This window comes from Pristiophorus japonicus, chromosome 14 (genome assembly GCF_044704955.1).
Source record: "Pristiophorus japonicus isolate sPriJap1 chromosome 14, sPriJap1.hap1, whole genome shotgun sequence".
NCBI lineage: Eukaryota > Metazoa > Chordata > Chondrichthyes > Pristiophoridae > Pristiophorus > Pristiophorus japonicus.
This window is the reverse complement of record NC_091990.1, coordinates 173,053,549-173,073,836: the sequence shown is the minus strand read 5'-3', so window position 1 is coordinate 173,073,836 and position 20,288 is coordinate 173,053,549. Positions and strand designations below refer to the sequence as shown.

The following is a 20,288-nucleotide window of genomic DNA, read 5'->3' as shown; positions in this document are numbered from 1 at the left end:
GAGGCGTCACCACGAAGACCAACTAGCATCTCTGCGACCATAGTAACCAGAAATCACCCAGTATTATACGGGGTATAAAGATGCTGAACTTTGGGGGATTCAGGGGCTTACTTTTCCTCTACCATCTGGAACGGGGTTCCCCACATGGCTACACGTCCGTCAACTCTCTAGGAATGCCCGAAGTGAGTGCCTCGCCGTATGGCCTGAATGTAACTCTCTAGGGCTCATTGCATGCCTCTGTTGGCACGGTTTTGTCTTTAGAGTCGAACGGACCCGAGACCGCGGGAATCAACGACAAGGGCTGGTAATTATGTCCAGCATACACCTCTGGAAAGCCCCAAAACCGCCAGCGTGTTTAGCTGCTGAGGAACTGCATGTGTCCAAGACACAGGTTAACATGTATGTGTGTGTGTAAGGAGGCTTCCAAGTGTGGGTTCTGACCAAACCGGGAGAGGGGTTTAGTTAGAAGGGTTTCCTTTATCTAGGCTTAAATTCTGGGAAAGGGGGTTGGTTCGGTGTAACCAATAGGGTGGGTATTTAGTCTTAGGTTTTAAGCTAGTGTCCATGGCATCGGAAAGGCGGCACTCGGAGAAGTTCGGGCAGTCCGGGGAGCGTCGAGAGGCCTATAAAGGCCCAGTGCTTCGGAGAGGTGGCAGTCGGAGGAGTTCGGGCAGTGTCGAGAGGCCTATAAAAGCCCAGCGCATCGGAAAGATGGCAGTCGGAGGAGTTCGGGCAGTCCGGGGAGCATCGAGAGGCCTATAAAGGCCCAGCGCTTCGGAGAGGCGGCAGTCGGAGGTGCTCGGGCAGTCCGGGGAGTTCAGAGCAGCCTATAAAGGCCAGCCGGTGCAGCTGCAGCAGGGAGAGAAGGCAAGAGAGAAGTCGGAAGAAATCGAAAGGTGACGTCACAGCCAAGAGGGTAAGTGATTGGTAAATATTTTTTCTTTTCTTTATCAGAAAGTAACCTTTCAGCCTTGTTGCCAAATTATGTTGATCTAGCGGTTAAGTCATGGCAGGAGAGCTCAGACATGTGTTATGCTCCTCCTGTACTATTTGGGAAGTCAGGGACGCTTCCGGTGTCCCTGATGACTAAGTGTGCCGAAGTGTATCCGGCTGCAGCTCCTGACGGACCGCATTGCAGCACTGGAGCTGCGGGTGGATTCACTCTGGAGCATCCACGATGCTGAGAATGACATGAATAGCACATTTAGTGAGTTGGTCTTACCGCAGGAAAAGGGTCCCCTGCGGTCATCCCCCTGCAAAACAGATACACCGATTTGGCTGCTGTTGGGGGGGATGACTCATCAGGGGAGGGCAGCAGCAGCCAAGTTCATGGCACCGAGGCTGGCTCTGCTGCACAGGAGGGCAGGAAAAAGAGTGGGAGAACTATAGTGATAGGTAATTCAATTGTAAGGAGAATAGATAGAAGTTTCTGCGGCCGCAACCGAGACTCCAGGATGGTATGTTGCCTCCCTGGTGCAAGAATCAAGGATGTCTCGGAGCGGGTGCAGGGCATTCTGAAAAGGGATGGTGAACAGCCAGTTGTCATGGTGCATATAGGTAAAAAACGGGATGAGGTCCTACGAGATGAATTTAGGGAGCTAGGAGCTAAATTAAAATGTAGGACCTCAAAAGTAGTAATCAGAGTAGGAATCGCAGGATAGCTCAGATGAATACGTGGCTTGAGCAGTGGTGCAGCAGGGAGCGATTCAAATTCCTGGGGCATTGGAACCGGTTCTTGGGGAGGTGGGACCAGTACAAACCGAACGGTCTGCACCTGGGCAGGACCGGAACCAATGTCCTAGGGGGAGTGTTTGCTAGTGCTGTTGGGGAGGAGTTTAAGTAATATGGCAGAGGGATAGGAACCTATGCAGGGAGACAGAGGGAAGTAGAATGGGGTAGAAGCAAAAGATAGAAACAAGAAAAGTAAAAGTGGAGGGCAGAGAAACCTAAGGCAAAAAGCAAAAAGAGCCACATTACAGCAAAATTCTAAAGGGGCAAAGTGTGTTAGAAAGACAAGCCTGAAGGCTCTGTGCCTCAATGCGAGGAGTATTCGGAATAAGGTGGACGAATTAACTGCGCAGATAGCAGTTAACGGGTATGATGTAATGGGCATCACGGAGACATGGCTCCAGGGTGACCAAGGCTGGGAACTCAACATCCAGAGGTATTCAACATTTAGGAAGGATAGACAGAAAGGAAAAAGAGGTGGGGTGGCATTGCTGGTTAAAGAGGAAATTAATGCAACAGTAAGAAAGGACATTAGCTTGGATGATGTGGAATCGGTATGTGTGGAGCTGCGGAATACCAAGGGACAGAAAACGCTAGTGAGAGTTGTGTACAGACCACCAAACAGTAGCAGTGAGGTTGGGGACAGCATCAAACAAGAAATAAGGGATGTGTGCAATAAAGGTACATCAGTTATCATGGGCGACTTTAATCTATATATTGATTGGGCTAACCAAACTGGCAGCAATGCAATGGAGGAGGATTTCCTGGAGTGTATTAGGGATGGTTTTCTAGATGTCGAGGAACCAACCAGGGAGCTGGCCATCCTAGACTGGGTGATGTGTAATGAAAAAGGACTAATTAGCAATCTTGTTGTGCGAGACCCCTTGGGGAAGAGTGACCATAATATGGTAGAATTCTTTATTCGGATGGAGAGTGACACAGTTAATTCAGAAACTAGGGTCCTGAACTTAAAGAAAGGTAACTTCGATGGTTTGAGGCGTGAATTGGCTAGAATAGACTGGCAAATGATACTTAAAGGGTTGACGGTGAATAGGCAAACATTTAAAGATCACATGGATGAACTTCAGCAATTGTACATCCCTGTCTGGAGTAAAAATAAAATGGGGAAGGTGGCTCAACCGTGGCTAACAAGGGAAATTAAGGATAATGTTAAATCTAAGGAAGAGGCATATAAATTGGCCAGAAAAAGCAGTAAATCAGAGGACTGGGAGAAATTTAGAATTCAGCAGAGGAGGACAAAGGGTTTAATTAAGAGAGGGAAAATAGAGTACGAGAAGAAGCTTGCTGGGAACATAAAAACTGTCTGCAAAAGCTTCTATAGATATGTGAAGAGAAAAAGATTAGTGAAGACAAACATAGATCCCTTGCAGTCGGATTCAGGTGAATTTATAATGGAGAACAAAGAAATGGCAGACCAATTGAACAAATATTTTGGTTCTGTCTTCACGAAGGAAGACTCAAATAACCTTCCAGAAGTACGAGGGGACCGAGGGTCTAGTGAGAAGGAGGAACTGAAGGATATCCTTATTAGGCGGGAAATTGTGTTAGGGAAATTGATGGGATTGAAGGCCAATAAATCCCCGGGGCCTGATAGTCTGCATCCCAGAGGACTTAAGGAAGTGGCCTTAGAAATAGTGGATGCATTGGTGATCATTTTCCAACAGTTTATCGACTCAGGATCAGTTCCTATGGACTGGAGGGTAGCTAATGTAACACGACTTTTTAAAAAGGGAGGGAGAGTGAAAGCGGGTAAATATAGACCGGTTAGCCTGACATCAGTGGTGGGGAAAATGTTGGAATCAATTATTAAGGATGAAATAGTGCATTTGGAAAGCAGTGACAGGATCGATCCAAGTCAGCATGGATTTATGAAAGGGAAATCATGCTTGACAAATCTTCTAGAATTTTTTGAGGATGTAACTAGTAGAGTGGACAAGGGAGAACCAGTGGATGTGGTGTATTTGGACTTTCAAAAGGCTTTTGACAAGGTCCCACACAAGAGATTGGTGTGCAAAATCAAAGCACATGGTATTGGGGATAATATACTGACGTGGATAGAGAACTGGTTAGCAGACAGGAAGCAGAGAGTCGGGATAAACGGGTCCTTTTCAGATTGGCAGGCAGTGACTAGTGGAGTGCCACAGGGTTCAGTGTTGGAACCCCAGCTCTTTACAATATACATCAATGATTTGGATGAAGGAATTGAGTGTAATATCTCCCAAGTTTTCAGATGACACTAAACTGGGTGGCGGTGTGAGCTCTGACGGGGACGCTAACAGGCTGCAGGTTGACTTGGACAGGTTAGGTGAGTGGGCAAATACATGGCAGATGCAGTATAATGTGGATAAATGTGAGGTTATCCACTTTGGGGCCAAAAACGCGACGACAGAATATTATCTGAATGGTGGCAAATTAGGAAAAAGGGAGGTGCAACGAGACCTGGGTGTCATGGTTCGTCAGTCATTGAAAGTTGGCATACAGGTACAGCAGGTGGTAAAGAAGGAAAATGGTATGTTGGCCTTCATAGCTAGGGGATTTGAGTATAGGAGCAGGGAGGTCTTACTGCAGTTGTACAGGGCCTTGGTGAGGCCTCACCTGGAATATTGTGTTCAGTTTTGGTCTCCTAATCTGAGGAATGACGTTCTTGCTGTTGAGGGAGTGCAGCGAAGGTTCACCAAACTGATTCCCATGATGGCTGGACTGACATATGAGGAGAGACTGGATCAACTGGGCCTTTATACATTTGAGTTTAGAAGGATGAGAGGGGATGTCATAGAAACATACAAGATTCTGACGGGACGGGACAGGTTAGATGCGGGTAGATTGTTCCCGATGTTGCGGAAGTCCAGAACCAGGGGACACAGGATAAGGGATAGGACTGAGATGAGTAGAAACTTCTTCACTCAGTTGTTAACCTGTGGAATTCCCTGCCGCAGAGATTTGTTGATGCCAGTTCATTGAATATATTCAAGAGGGAGTTAGATATGGCCCTTATGGCTAAGGGGATCAAGGGGTATGGAGAGAAAGCAGGAAAGGGGTACTGAGGGAATTATCAGCCATGATATCGAATGGTGGTGCAGGCTCGAAGGGCCAAATGGCCTACTCCTGCACCTATTTTCTATGTTTCTATGTTTCCACAGTCACCTACTCTTTAAGCCGTAAGCGAGAGTCGTAGGGGTTGTTGTTTTGTGAGTGCAATAAAAAGGAATTGATCTTTGACCAACCTGAGCCGTTTCATTTTGTCTGAGTCAATTATAATCTATCCACAGTAACTCCTTGTGTCCGAACTTGGGGGTTATGGGGCTTGTGGTTCGCGGTACAATTCGGAAGACCAACTAGGTGGCATCTGCTCACGGCCGGGTTACACAGTGATCCTGCTGGGGACGCTGCACATTGGACATTGGCGAAGTCCGATCTGACCCTGGTCTCTCTTTCTCTCTCTCTCTGTGAGATTACCCGCTAATCGACAGGCTCGGCAGGAACTATTGCTGTCCAAAGGGAAACAACCTGAACCGGGGAGTTTTAAAGCACAGGTCGATGCAAGGGAGAGTCATAGAGACACAGGGCACACAAAACACCCTACATATTGTTTGTCAATTTGAAATGATGAAAATAAACCATGATTATTACTGTAAATAAAGCATCAACGACACTGCAAGCGTAGTTCCTTCCTTCTTGGAATAACTATTTGTGTGGGAGAAATGTTACCCTCTGGACTTCTGATGCCACACCTACAAATTATCAGATAAGTTTTCAGGAATCTGAACTATGGGCTATTAAACTTTTATCACAGTTTATTAAACGAAATGCTTCTGATTCATCACCACAGGAAAACAACAAGGATCATTAGGCATGCACAATCTCTTCTGATCTTCGCCTCAAAAAGTGATGTTACCATAGTTTTAACCAATGCAAAGTGAAAGAGGATTTTGTTTTATTCCTGTCATGTGCTGTCTCACCCACAGCACAGTTCTTGTCTTGCTCATGTTGGGGAAAAGGCTAAAGGCTGGAAATTACTGGAAATTTGTGCCTGCATTAAAATAGTGGATAGAGGAATGTCATACCAATATGTTGCACTATTCTGCTAACCTTGCCAAAGGTAATTTCTACGCTTGGAGGCCAAACCCGCAAACTTCAGCTGGGGTAGCCATCTTGGTTTTGGAGAGTCTGCCTCGAGCAGCATCATTTCTGTATTTAAACATTTTCAATTAAAATCATTTTTAAAAGGGTTTCATTTTAACCAGAGATGTGGCAAGTTGTAAATTTATTAACTCTTAAAAGTGAAAAAACAGAATTTTGAAAACATTTTTTATTTGCAGCTTGAATGATGGGATACTGCAATTTGCAAAGTGTAAAAATTATAGGTAAATAAGAACATAAGAACATAAGAATTAGGAACAGGAGTAGGCCATCTAGCCCCACGAGCCTGCTCCGCCATGCAACAAGATCAAATGCACAAAGAAAGAAAATGAGTTACATAAGACGGGGGAGGGATCAGCAAAGAAATAAACTGGCCTAAATATAAACAAAACAGGAAAGGAGAGCATAGGAAAGAGTAAAATAAGAGAGGACTTTGATGGCCAAGGAATAAATAGAGTTATAGGACAGGGCCTAGAAATTGGCCTCCTTAGCACCTCCCGCTATTGCCTCTGGGGCGGGGGGGTGAAGGCGATAACGGGGCGCTAAGTACTTACCGACTCGGCCCGGCGAGAAGATCGACTCCCGCTAAATTTGGTGGAAGGTTTGCAGCGGTGGTAGGACATTGTGCCCTGATCTCCTTCGCCTGGAGATCGTGATGTCATTGCCGTGCGCATCGCCCCGGTAGCGCCCTGCGCCCGAACTTCGCTCTGCCTCTCGTGTCGTTTCGCATCGCCGGGCGAAAACACCGGCAGCTGCAGGAGGCATCCACCGGGAGGCCGGGCGCTTTGGGGGCGATAATTAAAGGCGAGGTTGGTGAAAAAAAAAAATGTGAAAATGCTCTTTTTTCTCTTTGTCTTTCCTTTGTCTTCGCTCCCGATCGATTAGCCCGGCACTCTGCTGCAGTGTCATCATCATCACCGTCATCATCGAGAGAAGATGGCAGCTCCCAAGAGAGCTCCCCTGCCGAACACAAAATCTTCTGCCATCCGTCAACTTTCCATCCTCAATCTCCCCCCTCCCACTGTCTAAACTCCCCCTAGCCATAATAGACCCTCATAGCGGGTGCATTCACTTAATCCTTAGCTTAAACCCAACCCAATCCAATCCCACAAATTAGGGCCTACCTCAGGCTTCCCACCATACCACCCATCAGCGACGGCGACCGGACTACCAGCAAGCACCGAGCCTCCTGCAGCGACGATCTGGACCTAGACCTCTGCTACAATGCATCGTGCCGGATCTTGGGTGCCGTCGAGGACCAGGTAAGTTTTTGCCTTGCAGAGCCTGCAGTAAAGGCCCTTTCCGAAGGGAGTGAAGGAGCCCTCCGATGCGACAGCGCTGCATGGCCCATTGTGCAGCGCTGCACACCCACTGCCCCACCTGCTGCCTGCTCCGCTCCAGGAAAGAAGTGGAGCCTTTTATTTAGCACTCCACTTCCTTCCTGGAGCGCAAACCCTGAGATTTTTTAACGTTGAAAAATATTAGCGCCCAATTTCACCCCCCCCCCGGAGTTTAAAAAGATGGTTAAAAATAAAATGAGAGGAACTGTTATTACAATTAGTTAATCTCTGTGTAAGGCAATGCACATAATAAAACAGGGGAACTGAAGGCAATCATGCGTTGTGAGGAACATAATAGGGATTACTGAGACATGACTACAGAAAAATCAGGACTGGGAATTAAACAATGCAGGGTATAACGTATTTGGAATTGACAGAGAGGGCAAAAGGGGAGGTGGAGGAACTAATAGGGGTAGTCCACAGACCACCTAATAGTGGAAAGGAGGTGGAGGAAGAAATATGCAGACAAATTAGGGAAATGAGTAAAAAACATAGAATAATAATCATGGGGGATTTCAACTAGAAACATAGAAAATAGGTGCAGGAGTAGGCCATTCGGCCCTTCGAGCCTGCACCACCATTCAATATGTTCATGGCTGATCATGCACTTCAGTACCCCATTCCTGCTTTCTCTCCATAATCCTCCATCCCTTTAGCCGTAAGGACCACATCTAACTCCCTTTTGAATACATCTAACGAACTGGCCTCAACAACTTTCTGTAGTAGAGAATTCCACAGGTTCACAACTCTCTGAAGAAGTTTCTCCTCATCTCGGTCCTAAATGGCTTACCCCTATCTTTAGACTGTGACCCCTGGTTCTGGACTTCCCCAACATTGGGAACATTCTTCCTGCATCTAACCTGTCCAATCCCGTCAGAATTTTATATGTTTCTATGAGATCCCCTCTCATTCTTCTAAATTCCATTGACTATAAGCCTAGTCGATTCAGTCTTTCTTCATATGTCAGTCCTGTCATCCTGGGAATCAGCCTGGTGAACCTTCGCTGCACTTCCTGAATAGCAAGAATGTACTTCCCCAGATTAGGAGACCAAAACTGAACACAATATTCCAGTTGAGGCCTCATCAAGGCCCTGTAGAACTGCAGTAAGACCTCCCTGCTCCTATACTCAAATCCTCTCACTATGAAGACCAACATGCCATTTGCCTTGTTTACTGCCTGCTGTACCTGTATGCCAACTTTCAATGTCTGATGTACCATGACACCCAGATATTAATTGGACAGAAGAGGTAGATTAAGGGGATAAAGGAATGGAGTTCCTACAATGTGTACAGGACTCCTTTCTAACTAGATATGTAAAAAGCCCAACAAGGGAGCATTTGCTATTGGATTTAGTAGTAGGGAATGAACCAGAGCAGATAAAAGATATAAAAGTAGGGGAACATCTAGGCAATAGTGACCATAATATAATACACTTTAAGATCATAATTGAGAAGGATATAAGTATGACAAAGACCAGGCGAATAGATTGGAGAAAAACTGATTTTGAGGGGCTGAGAATAGCACTTGGGAAAATAAAATGGACACCAATGTTGGCAAACAATGATGTAGAACAGCAATGGGAATCATTTAATATGGTGTTCAATAGAGTCCAGGAAAATATATTCTGCTAATAAACTAAAACAAGCTAAACACCAATGAGACACCATGGATGAATAAAGCCATAAGAGAAACATTGCAGGTGAGGAAAGAAGCATTCATTAAATACAAGGACATCAGGGGAGAACATGATGAGGGAGAATATGAAGAGATTAGTGGAGAAGTCAAAAAAATAATCAGGAAGGCAAAGAGGAGCTATGAAATTAAATTTTCAAGGGGCATAAAACAAAATGGTAAAATATTTTACAGGCACTTAAATAAAAAAAGGAAGGTCAGGATGGGAGTAGGGCCACTAAGGGATGGAGAGGATAATACCACAGGCAGCAATGGAGAGATGACAGAGATATTAAATAATGACTTTGCTTCAGTATTTACCAGGGAGATAGAACAGGTGGCGATGACATCGATTGATGAGATTAGTAATGAGTTAACTACATTTAAAATAAAACTAAATAAACTAATGAAACTCAAAGAGGATAAAACCCCCGATCCAGACGGATTACATCTGCACATTTTAAAAGAATCTAGGGAAGAAATAGCAGAGGTTTTACTACACATATTTAGTAATTCTTAGAAACAGGTGTAGTGCCAGAGGACTGGTGGATAGCTAACGTAATACCTATATTTAAGAAGGGAGATAGAACATGTCCAGGGAACTATAGGCCAGTCAGCTTAACATCAGTGGTAGGGAAAATAATGGAATCCCTACTAATGGAGAAAACAGAACATCTAGAAACAAAAAATATAATAATAAATAGTCAGCATGGATTTCAAAAACGGAAAGCTTTGCTTGACCAACCTAAATGAATGTTTTGAAGAGGTAACAGAGAGAGTAGACAAGGGTAATGCAGTAGATGTAATTTATCTAGATTTTCAAAAGGCCTTCGATAAGGTATCACATAATAAACTAATGAATAAGGTCAGGGAATGAGGACTCTGGGGACAAGTAGCAGAATGGATAGTGAGCTGGCTTCAAGACAGAAAGCAGAGAGTAGGGGTTAAAGGGCAGAAGGAATAGTGGCAGAGGGTAGGTCGTGGTGTTCCACAAGGATCAGTGCTGGGACCGCTGTTGTTCACAATTTATATGAAAGATTTAGACTTTGGAATCAAAAAACACAATTTCTAAATTTGCGGATGACACCAAATTGTGTGTATGGGGGGGGAATAGACAATACTGAGGAGGACTGGAACAAATCACAAGAAGGCATTAATAATCTTGCAGAATTGGCATATAATTGGCAAATGAAATTCAACACAGATAAATGTGAGGTATTACATTTTGATAAGAAAAATAGGGAGGATACTTATTACTTGGAAAATAAGAATCTAAATGGGGTAGAGGAGTAAAGGAATCTGGGAGTACAAATACACAAATCACTAAAAGTATCAACACAGGTTAAAAAGGCCACAAAAAAGCAAACCAAGCACTCGGGTTTATTTCTAGAGGTATAGAATTGAAAAGTAGGGAAGTTATACTAAACCTGTATTGAACATTGGTTAGACCACACTTGGAGACTGTGTGCAATTCTGGTTGCCATATTATAAAAAGGATACAGAGGCACTAGAGAGGGCGCAGAGATGATTTACAAGGGTGATACCAGAAATGCGAGGGTATACATATCAGGAAAGGATGAACAGGTTGGGTCTCTCTTCTCTTGAAAAATGGCTGAATGATCTAATTGAGGTTTTTAAAATTATGAGAGGTTTTGATAGAGTAGATACAGAGAGAGTGTTTACACTTGTGGGGAAGAGCATAACTAGAGGCCATCAATATAAGATAGTCACCAAGAAATCCAATAGGGAATTCAGAAGAAATTCTTTACCCAGAAAGTGGAGAGAATGTGGAACTCGCGACCACAGGGAGTGGTAGCAAATAGTATTGATGCATTTGGAGCAATTGAGGTGCATACCATAGAGGCATTTAAGGGGGAGCTCGATAAGTAAAAGTGGAAGAAAGGAATAGAAGGATATATTGATAGTAATCATAGGCAGTCACTCGGAATCGAGGAAGACTTGCTTCCACTCCCAAAGTGAGTTCTTTGATGGCTGAACAGTCCGATACGAGAGCCACAGACAGACATTCGTCGGGGGAAGGGGTGGGTGGGGCTGGTTTGCCGCGCACTCCTTCTGTTGCCTGCCCTTGGCCTCTTCACGCTCGTTGCGTTGAGACTCAAAGAGCACAACACCCTCCCGGATGCACTTTCTCCACCTCGGGCGGTCTTCGGCCAGGGTCTCCCAGGTGTCAGTGGTGATGTCGCACTTTACCAGGGAGGCTTTGAGGGTGTCCTTATAACGTTTCCGCTGTCCTCCTTTGGCTCGTTTACCATGAAGGAGCTCCGCATAAAGCATTTGCTTTGGGAGTCTCGTGTCTGGCACGAGTTAATGCTTTCATATGAAATCCCTTAATCCTTTATTTTAATGGGATTAACACTTAAAATAATTAATAAAGAAAATAATAATGAATGCAGTCATTGGCTGGAGTAATTTCATCCAGTCTGTTTTCTGATTCTCACAGATCAGACACAAATCCCCTCTCTGTAACACACATCTCATAACATGCTTTTTGTATGGTTCTACGTGATGACCTTGCAGATGGAATTTTACTGTCAATAAAACAGGAAGAGACAAACAAAACAGCTCATAAAAAGAGAGAAGCACCTGTTAGATGTACCCTAAAATAAACCCATTCTTTGGAGTGTGGTCCATAGGTACAGTACAATTAAACATTCCAAAAATACAAACGGAAATTAAATCTGATCTACTAGGCAAATACAGAAGTAACAAAGGGCACGTCGTGGTTTAGATAATAGCTTGTACTATTTGAAAGTGGAGTTGAGTTACATTCTTTCATTGGAAAACAAAAAGTGTAAGAAAGAATGGAATAAGTAAAAGGCAGCAAGCGACTTTTTCTATAGAGCGTATACAATTGGGTTTATCGTGGGATCTAACTAAAATAACTCAATTTTATGAAAGATTAAGCAGTATTTAACAGTTCTTTTTAAGAGAGACTACCATTACTTCTCTTGTATCTTGAGAATTCAGACACTTGATGGTAACCCAGTGTCAATGATGGGGAGAGTAGAGAATACAACTGCTCGCCCAACATTAATATTGGGTATACATTACTCCACACTGTGAAATGACGGTCTTTGCTTTGCTCAAGCCAGATGTGTTGACACAGGCGGATACTCAGCATGCAACTCATGGAAAGGGAAAGTCCAGGGTTGCGAGCAGCTCCAGCTGAGGAGTCTCGGAGATTGCAGTTTTATGGGGGGAAATTGCCCTCCGCCCCGTTTCGGGCGGATAATTCGAACGATTAACTCCTAGCGGGAATTGGAGGGAGGAGGTGGAAAATTAGGCCCTTTAGCTGTGACAGCGCCTCCCAGAGCATTGGGGCGCAGTTTGAGGTGGTGTAGTGGCGGGTTTGGGTTGGGAACGGAGCGGTGATGATGTCAGCTCGATGCGGACGTGCTGCGTCGCACTGATGCGTAGCAACGTCCCGCCCCTTCAGTTAACAGGGAGGGAGATGCTGGGAGGCCGAGAGAGGGCTCCGCGGCGACCAGTGGGCCACCAGGGAAGGGTTCGGCTTGGCACCCAAGAGGGAGTGGCGGGCTGTCTACTGGTGGCACGGCCCAACCCGTGGCTTACAATTAAAAGAAAATTATAGCTGCGACAACCACCGGCAGCTTCTCGCCTTGCCGAAACTGTCAGTGCCAGCGATCAGCGGAGGCCAGGCTCCCGCGGGGCAATTTCTGCCGCAGGGCGGAAAAGTGATCGCCACTGGCCAACAAGGAGTCAGAGTACCAGGTGAGGTGGAAAGTCGGGGCACAGCGGAAACCCCTTTCCCCTGGAACCCGTTTCCGTCGCCCCCGGTCCGGAGGAAATTGCGGATGTGTCGTACCCTCAGTCCGCCTGCCCCCCGTCAGTAGGTCCTTTAAGAGGTGACAATGGGCCTTAAAAAAAAAAAAAGAGCCAATTTCGGCCCCTTAATCTTTGAAGTAACGAGCCAAAGGTGGGCAGCGGAAACATTACAAGGACGCCCTCAAAGCCTCCCTGATAAAGTGCAACATCCCCACTGACACCTGGGAGTCCCTGGCCAAAGACCGCCCTAAGTGGAGGAAGTGCATCCGGGAGGGCGCTGAGCACCTCGAGTCTCGTCGCCGAGAGCATGCAGAAATCAAGCGCAGGCAGCGGAAAGAGCGTGCGGCAAACCTGTCCCACCCACCCTTACCCTCAACAACTATCTATCCTACCTGTGACAGAGTCTGTGGTTCTCGTATTGGACTGTTCAGCCCCTAAGGACTCATTTTAAAAGTGGAAGCAAGTCTTCCTCGATCCCGAGGGACTGCCTATGATGATGATGATGATGGTGATGAGTCTTATAGCAGGGCTTGTGCAGCCTCTGTTCAATTGAATGGGTTTAGAATCTGCCTCACCATATAATTTGGATCGAGCTCTACTCACATCAGGGAATAGCATCTTCTGTGACAAATAGGTTTCTGAGATTGAGATTCTCGTCAAAACACTTCAGTTGCTGTAAACATTTTCCCATCGAGTAAAGTGCAATGTCGCACGTTAGGGTATTTTAGATATTTTCCCGTGAGTGGCTGGTGCCACCTACAATCCAGAATGCATTTGTTCCTGCCCATTATTTAGGTAAACAATAGGGAGACCCAGGTCTCTAACGGAGAACTCATGCTGTACACTGTCTATCATGTGCCACCATGTGATTCACTCCTCTTTGAAAGCAGAGTGGATATACACTCCTACTAGATGGAGGCTCGGGATTTGATTCAACAAGCGGTTTATTTACATAAAACAGATAAATGAACAGTAAACAGTATAGCACAGTGGAATATATATTTATTTTGTCTCCCTGATACATGAAATAACAGACGTACCACTCGCTTTCTGTCTAAACAGATATTAAACAGAACATTAAATACGGCAATCTTAATTTTGACTAACTCTTTGCTAATCAGTACAATACTTCATAAAGCTCATCTGACTGCTTGCGGACACCTAGGTAAATCAAGCATTCTACAGAAATGCAATCTGACCTCCTTTGAGGCATAGAGAAACAAAAAGCAAAAGATGGCTGTCTCTCATAATAAATTCATCAATAGTAAATGCGTATTCGACTTTTAACAATAGAAAAGATACTTGCGATTTCAAAGATGTTTTGTTGCTGGTCAGCTAAACAGTCCACACTTCAGTCTGCCAACTGGGGCTAATTTTAACTCCAGGGAAGTTCTGTGGCATATTTCAAGAGTTCCGCCGGCTTTTTTTGGCCCCGACTACTCCAAAAAACTAAACTTGAAAGTTTCCCCTTTCGAATTTTTTAAATTGGCGCTGCGCAGCCTGTCCTTTAGCTTCGGGGGGGGGTGGAGCCTTCTGTCGTTGCCGAAAAAACAATGCCCCGCCCTCCCCCCCCACCCCCGACCCCTTCTACGCATGTGTGAAAAAAAAAGAACATTTTTGACGTGATTGCTCTGGGCGCGCATGCCCAGTACACCTCCCGGCCTGCATTCGGCCATTTTTAAAGAGCAAGTTGTGTGCGAGAACTTTAATTCTCATTGAAAAAAAGCGGAGCTGCAATACAATGTGTAATGCGGCTCACGGGCCAAGAATTTTTCACAAGAGGAAGTGGAGGCACTAGTTACTGTGATTGAGGCCAGACAGCATGACCTAGACACCAGCAGAGGCCACATAAAAGTTTCACCAAAAGAAATGAAGGAACACTAGAACCAACTTGCAGAAGATTACTGTGCAATGGTGACCACCCCGAGGTCTGGAGGCCAGTGCAAAAAGTGGCAGGACCTTGGTCAAGTTGTTAATGCAAGTAATATTTTCATTTATTCACTGGAATTGCAATTGTAAATCTGACCAGCTGTATATGTCCCACCCGGCAGAAAGACACCCTCTTTAAAAAGTTGTATTTTCATCTTTGCAGAGGAAGGTGGCACACAACAAAAGGGAAAGAACTCGATCAGGAGGAGGCCCGGCAAATCTGCAGCCACTGACACCCTTAGAAGAGAGGGTCGCTGCTTTGATGGGTCCTGCCTGGAGAAAAGCAACCACCACTGCACAAGCTGGGCCCACACTCGAGGGAGAGGGTAAGTCCTGCAAATTCCACAGTCTGGCTTTGCTAAATGTTAAGTACTGTGCGGGCTAGCCATGCTTCGGTTCATGGGGATGTCTCCGTCAGCTACACTTCGGTTGATGCAATGTGCTATCATTCATCGTGGTCCTTCAAATCAGTCTGCTGCCTGCACTGTGTGAGCCTACTCATGCCACCCACCCTGGCCCCTCCTCTGCTGCTAACCATTTGTCTGTTCTGTTATATTTTGCAGAGCTTGAGGCCAACCCTGACGAGGCTGAAGCCGATGCAGAAGAAGATTCAGACGAGGATGATCCTGAAGGAGAACATCTTCCAATCCCACCTTCCAGACCAAGAGCATGGGGGGGGAGGGGGAGGGGAAGGGGAAGGTTGAACCCCCCACTGTTGTACTCACTCTGGAGGAGGTGCTGCTGCCACCCATTGAGGTGCCAACTATTTTCCTGAGTGGTACGGGTGTTGGGACATTCCATGATTTCACACAGTCCATGGTTGCGGGTTCCAGTGGGGTGCAGCGAGGCACACCCAGGGTGAGCAAGGGAAGGGCAGCTCGACAGCGCACTCCTGAGGTGCAGGATCTAACAGATGTGGTTCAGATGATGGCAATGAGAGCGGAGAGCATTGAACTTATGCAATCACTCCCGGACACCATCAGTGGGGTGGGTGATGAGGTATCGGGACTGTCGGGAGAAGTAACAACACTCTCACGAGAAATGGAAACACCGTCTGGGCTCATTAGGGAGGGAATGTCGTAGACAATTGATACACTGTCGGTGAACATGAGGGAGGGCATGTCACAGGTAGCTGAGGCACTGTGAAGGCACATGAGGGAGGGAATGTCGGAGTTAGTTGCTGCAATAAGGGAACACGCCCAGACCCCTCGCCCATTAGCAGAATCCACTGTCACTCCCATTTCAATCCCCAGACCAGCCTCTGAAGAGGCCCAAGCCGGGCCTACCACATTACTGCTTGCCCACCACGCTCCCCCATCAACAAGTGCACATTACCAGAGATGCTCGAAAGAATAAGCTCGGTACCAACCAGAGAAACACTGCGCCACCGCCTGCAGGCAGGGGTGGAGTCACCAAGACCAAGCGCAGCGGGCGGTCTTAGAATAAGGTGGAGGAGAGATGGGTGCAGCCTTTCTTTGTTGGTGCTGTTGTTGTTATTATTGCTGTTACTGTTGTAATTATTCTCAAATTAAAAGTTTTTTGTAAGTGATGTAAATTTACAAGTTTAAATGTTTGTAAGTGATCTTAACTGAAAGCTTTAAAGTTTGATACAATAAATTTTTTATTAAAGTTAAGTTAAGCACAAACAAGTGTTAAAACTTTTGAATAAAATATATTTTAAATTTAACTGAATCATTTCCATTATTTGTTCCATTATTAACACAACATATCATTACAGAACAGGTCCAAACAGTAAACATGCTCCATGTGGAATAGTTGTCGCTGAGCCTTCAGGCAGCAATGTGTTCACGGATGAGCTTCTGGCATAAGGCTCGAGCAATCGTTAAAGGGGCACGACGGCCCGCCCTCCTCTGCCGTCGTGCTCCAGGTTGAGGTAGTTACATGGCTTCCTCGTCCTCCTCCTCCTCATCTGTATCTTCTTCCTCATCATCAGCCACTCTCACCTCAGGTGGGTCTTCTACTACCAGCTGCTGCTGCCTCATGATGGCTAAGTTATGCAGCATGCAGCACACAACAGTGAACTGACCAACAATCTCCGGGGAGTCTTGCAAGTAGCCTCCGGAATAGTCCAGGCGTCGGAAACGCTGTTTCAAGATGCCAAAGGTCCTCTCTATGATGCTGCACGCCGCAATGTGCGACATGTTGTATTCCTGGTCAGCTTCTGTCCGGGTCACACGTTGGGGCGTCATGAGCCAGGTGGCGAGGCCGTACCCTTTATCCCCCAGCAGCCAGCTCTGCCCTTCTGGCTGCTGCTGAAACATGGCAGATATAGCGCTCCCGTGTAGGATGAACGCATCACGGGTGCTGCCAGGGTATCTCGCATCAACTGGCATGATGCGATGCATGTCGTCACACACAAGCTGCACATTTATGGAGTGGAAGCCTTTTCTGTTCCTGTACATCTTGGAATCCTCCAAAGCTGCTCGCAAGGCGATGTGGGTACAATCAATGCAGTCCTGTACCTTTGCGAAGCCAGCAATCCTGGAGAAGCCCACAGCCCTGTCATGCATTGCCGGGGAACTTTATGTAGTCATTCCTCCAGGCATATAGTGCAGCAGTCACCTGCTGACTGCAGATATATGTGTTGCATGTTGAGAAATGGCACACACATCCCCAGTTGTGGCCTGTAATGATCCAGATGCATAAAATGAAAGTGCAGCTGTAACTTTTACTTCAACTGACGTAACAGTCCTCCTGACGCTTCTAGGGTGCAGGTCTGCTTTTATTAACTCTCAGACCTTGGTTACAACTTCTTTGCAGAAACGCAGCCTTCTCACACAGTCTGCATCACTCAGGTACAGGTATGAACACCTGTCTCGATATACCCGATGTGGGTAAGGCCTCCTGTTCTGAGGTTTCTCAGGTGATGAAGTCTAACCAATCTTCTCCTCCGCAGCACCATCATGCAGAAGGCTTGCATGAGGTATGGCATTGTCAATATTGCCCCCATAATTGAATTGTACCTTTGCAAAAAGCTCAAAATAGCAGGACAAAGCACTCACACCTTCTTTCCTCTCTCTCTCCCCAAGATCAACGCCTGAGTATGGGCCACACCCTGTCTGCGCGTGCACAATAGGCTTGCTTAGAACGGGAAGCTTGGCATTCAATGAAGAAACAAAGTCTAATGCAATTTTTTTAATTTTTAATTTTTTTTCAAAGTACCACCCCACCACTGAACGTCTCCTCACTGGGCTCGAGTGTCGGCCGGTAGAAACGCTCCCTTGCCCGGACATGGGCTCGGCCTCCACCCACCCCACCCCACTCCCTGGGCGTCTTTTGAAGCCGAGTCCCGAGCCCCTGTCCAGAATGGTTTTTGGGAGTGGTCACATGCACCGTCCTAGGGAAAATGTAAGTTGGCCAAACTTGCTTAAATCTGAAAAACTGCCGCAGACATCAAGCTATGACGCAAAAAAATCCTAACTTAAACAAAATCGTAACTAACTGAGTCACGCTGGCGCAGAAACTTTGGGGAAACTTGGGAGATATTAATTTACTCAAAATAAAATGGTGCATGCCAAAAAAACGGTGCAGATAACTGGGAAAAAGTGAGCCCCTAATCTTCTCAGCTCCTTCTTGTTCATCAGAATTGTTCCACCAGTAATTGCCAGTTCGAGAGCATTGTTAGAATTCTTGATAAGGCCTTTTGAGTACACGTTCCAATAAAATCAGAATAGATTTGAACAGTAAAATATGCTCAGTATAAGGGATTGCAAGAAAACAATGATGACTGAAAGAGCTTTATCACTTAGTTAACATCAAACAGTTTTCTGTTGCAGAAGTACAGGTATGCTTGTAGTTTTCCCTTGTGCGTATGTTTGGTTTGCTAATTATTTTATCGACAAAAATACTTTATATGAGGAGAGTGGGGAGTTTTGTTTGGAAGTATGTCATTGCTAGGAAATAGAAATCTTTCCCACATTTTACATCCTGATTTGGAAATATATCGCTGTTCCTTCCTTGTCACTGGGTCAAAGTTCTGGAACTCCCTACTTAACAACACTGTGGGAGTACCTTCACCACGTGGACTGCAGCATTTCAAGGCGGCAGCTCAACACCCCCTTCTCCAGGGCAATAAATGCTGCCCTTCCAGCGATGCCCTCATCCCGTGAATGAATAATAAAAATAAATCAGGCATTGTCAGGTCAGATATGGCAGATGTCACATCCAGTATACAGCTTCATCAACTCTGCTTCAATCTCAGAAGGACATCTCCTCTGGTCTTTAAGTGCAGTTGCATTTCCCACACCTTACAGCCATCCTCGTGGCCTTTGAGTGAAGTTGTTAGTTTACTACTGAATTATAATCAGTTTTGTGCTGTGGTCTCACACTCACAAAGGCTGCCGTGGATTTTATTTCAATCCACTTACAAGTGAATAGCCACAGAGCTAAAAGCAAAGTAGTCTAGCAATAACTGTTTGAATTCATATGAATGAATGAATGCTTCATATATTTGTATATCCTTTCTCTGTCTGCTATTTTTAACATTGACATTAAACCGTTTCAAAATCAATAGGGTTAACATCTCCACTAAATTAGCATGCAGAGGAATGTCATAGGAAAGGGATTTATTGCGAGAGGGATGGAATACAAAAGCAGGAAGGTCCTGCTGCAATTGTATAGGGTATTGGTAAGGCTGCACCTGGAATACTGCGTGCAGTTTTGGTCACCTTACTTAAGGAAGGATATACTGGTTTTGGAGGGGGTACACAGACGATTCAGTAGGCTGATTCCGGAGATGAGGGGGTTACCTTATGATGATAGATTGAGTAGACTGGGTCTTTACTCGTTGGAGCTCAGAAGGATGAGGGATGATCTTATCGAAACATTTAAAATAATGAAAGGGATAGACAAGATAGAGGCGGAGAGGTTGTTTCCACTGGTCGGGGAGACTAGAACCAGGGGGCACAGCCTCAAAATACGGGGGAGCCAATTTAAAACCAAGTTGAGAATGAATTTCTTCTCCCAGAGGGTTGTGAATCTGTGGAATTCTCTGCCCAAGGAAACAGTTGAGGCTAGCTCATTGAATGTATTCAAGTCACAGATAGATTTTTAACCAATAAGGGAATTAAGGGTTACGGGGAGCGGGCGGGTAAGTGGAGCTGAGTCCACGGCCAGATCAGCCATGATCTTATTGAATGGCGGAGCGGGCTCGAGGGGCTAGATGGCCTACTCCTGTTCCTAATTCTTATGTTCTTATGTTCTTATGTAAGTGTTAAGTGTATGCACTTTAAAATCCGTTATTTTTACACTAGTTTCCCCATCCATTGCATCACTCAGTACCCAAATGTAAATGTGCTTACATAAGAACATAAGAATTCGAAGCAGGAGTAGGCCATTTGGCCCCTCAAGCCTGCTCTGCCATTCAATGAGATCATGGGTAATCTTCTAGCTCAACTCCACTTTCCTGCACTATCCCCATAATCCCTCGATTCCCTTAATATTCAAAACTCTTATCGATCTCTGTGTTGAATATACTCAAAGACAGAGCCTCCACAGCCCTCTGGTTTGGAGAATTCCAAAGATTCAACTACTAATGGATTGGTCTCATCTCTTAAACCAAACCTACATTTAGATTTGAATGACGTGTACTCCAGACAGCAGAAAGTTACATTTCTTTCTAGGTTACGTGC

At 45.5% G+C, this 20,288-nt stretch overlaps 1 protein-coding gene across 1 annotated transcript in view; it reads right to left on the bottom strand.

Annotated features, from left to right (window-relative positions):
* The window catches only part of eps8l2 (EPS8 signaling adaptor L2), a 257,881-nt gene that overhangs the window by 131,816 nt on the left and 105,777 nt on the right, over nucleotides 1-20,288 (bottom strand). The gene's annotated exons all lie outside the window — the stretch shown is intronic.